This window comes from Lottia gigantea (assembly GCF_000327385.1).
Source record: "Lottia gigantea unplaced genomic scaffold LOTGIsca_14, whole genome shotgun sequence".
In the NCBI taxonomy this organism is placed as follows: Eukaryota; Metazoa; Mollusca; class Gastropoda; family Lottiidae; genus Lottia; species Lottia gigantea.
In genome coordinates this window covers 2,686,706-2,689,345 of record NW_008707617.1, presented here as the reverse complement: position 1 = coordinate 2,689,345, position 2,640 = coordinate 2,686,706, and positions in this window count along the sequence as shown.

Genomic DNA, 2,640 nt, shown 5'->3' with positions numbered 1-2,640 from the left:
CATCCGGGTTATATTACTCATTATTGATATTTTTGGCTAGGAGCATAACTCGCAAAGTATACGTTTGTTCAAAATGGAACTTTGCATACAATTACCTCATATTGTGAGCCACTTTGTCTCAGAATTTCGGTTGTTTCCGCTTCTTAGTTCAAAAAAAGGAACAGGTTTTGGAAATTCAAAATTTTCAATTTTTGACCTTGACCTTTGTTGACCTTGACCTTTGTAGGATCAAACGTCATTGGCATTGGCTATCTATTTGTACTTTTATATTTGCTGTCCTATGTCAACTTCCGGTTTTATAGCCGTGTGCAATTAGAAATTTTGATGACGTATATCTCTTGATCTTGACCTTTTTAGACCTTCTCTTTTACAAGACCAAAGGTCATTGATCTTGGCTATCTGCTGATACTTTCATTTGTGAGGTCTGACGTCTACTTCCGGTATTAGAATCTTCTAAAAAATGAAAATTTCTCAACTTTAGACTGTTCTTGCGCTTGATCTAATTATCGTGGAAGGATGATTTTTCCGGGTTCTTTTGTAATTTGCTACATTTGCAAAGTCCCACTCTGTGCCACGAGTGGCTCTAGTTTTTTTTTTTTTCGTTTCGTCCACACCTTCCCGAGCTTAGAATGCAGTAGTTGCAGCAACGTTTCAAATATCATAGACCTTCTATATAGGCGACAATGTGCATAAATATAAATTGGAACATTTTTGCCAAACCGGAAGTGCCACAGTTCAACATGTGCAAAAAGTCGAAAATCGGCTCTAGAAGGCGCATTTTTGCATCGATTTTCTTCGGGTTTTCATTTTTACAATCTACCTGTAATTTCTGACCTGATAGCACTTGAAAAATTACGAAATTCGAAAATTCGTCGCTCACTATTTCGATCAAATTTTTCGATTTTTTTGCAACTTTTTTGCTTTTGCATCGATTGACCTGAAATTTTAAATGCAAAGAGACTTCACTAATGTTAATAATATGATACAGTCAATGATACGTCATTTCCGATTTTCAACAGGAAAGCGACTGAACTTCAAATCTACTTCCGGTTGAATAACTTCCGGTGTAATTTATGTAGGTCAACAAAATTTGGCTGATCTTTGGCAAATAAAATTTTATGGCCGATTTTAAAATAAAATCCAGACCGGAAGTGATACTTTGGCCGCCATATTGAAAAAACACACTTTTGTAAAACTCAAAATGGGGCCTCAGGGTAAAAGTTGATATGCTCAAATTTGATGTGAATGTATTCTGCAATCGATTGCGCAAAAAACATTTGGAGCCGAATTTTGAATTTCGCTTTTGCTTTTTTTGCAACATCCGGTTGAAATTTTTTAAAGCTTTAAACGATCACACCATGTGACCTTGACCTTTGATGACCTTGACCTTCATAGGGTCAAAGGTCATTGACCTTGGCTATCATTTGATACTTTGACCTTTGACCTCCGACATGTACTTCCGGTTTTATAGCTATCCGTAAAAAGCCAAATTCGCAACTTTGGACTGCTCTAGCACGTGACCTAATTAACCTAGAGGGTTAATTTTTTCGGTTTTCTAATGTTCTTCTCATGCACTTTACATAGATATAGTACAATTGCTTTTTTAAAGCAAAATTGAAATTGGTGATTTTTTCAAATTTGAGTTTTGTTTTACCATATTTGTGTCATTTTGATCTTGGTGATCTTATGACCTGTTTTATGTAGAACCTTGATATTTGGAATACAACTAGACACTTTGAATATGAATTCACCCATGACAAAAAAATTGGGGTGGGCGTGGCACATCCGGGTTGAATTACTAATTGTTTACATTTTGGGGCTGGGGCATAACTCGCAAAGGATATGTTTGTTAAAAAAGGGCCTTTGCACACAATTACCTCATCCTTTTGGCCAGTTTGTGTTAACAGCTCAGTTGTTTCAACTTCATAGTTCCAAAAAAGGAACGGGTTTTATCATTTGGATATTGTCTTTTTCGATTTTGACCTTTGTTGACATTTGTTGACCTATATCTTTTGACCTGAATAATGTAGAAGCTTGAAATTTAAAACACAACATAACATTTGGAATATCTATTACCCTATGCAAAAAAAATTAAGGTGGGCGTGGCACATCTGGGTTATATTACTCATTATTGATATTTTTGGCCAGGAGCATAACTCGCAAAGTATACGTTTGTTCAAAATGGAACTTTGCATACAATTACCTCATATTGTGAGCCACTTTGTCTTAGAAATTGGATTGTTTCCGCTTCTTAGTTCAAAAAAAGGAACAGGTTTTGGAAATTCAAAATTTTCAATTTTTGACCTTGACCTTTGTTGACCTTGACCTTTGTAGGATCAAACGTCATTGGCATTGGCTATCTATTTGTACTTTCATATTTGCTGTCCTATGTCAACTTCCGGTTTTATAGTCGTGTGCAATTAGAAATTTTGATGACGTATATCTCTTGATCTTGACCTTTTTAGACCTTCTCTTTTACAAGATCAAAGGTCATTGACCTTGGCTATCTGCTGATACTTTCATTTGTGAGATCTGACGTCTACTTCCGGTATTAGAATCTTCTAAAAAATGAAAATTTCTCAACTTTAGACTTGTTCTTGCGCTTGATCTAATTATCGTGGAAGGATGATTTTTTCGGGG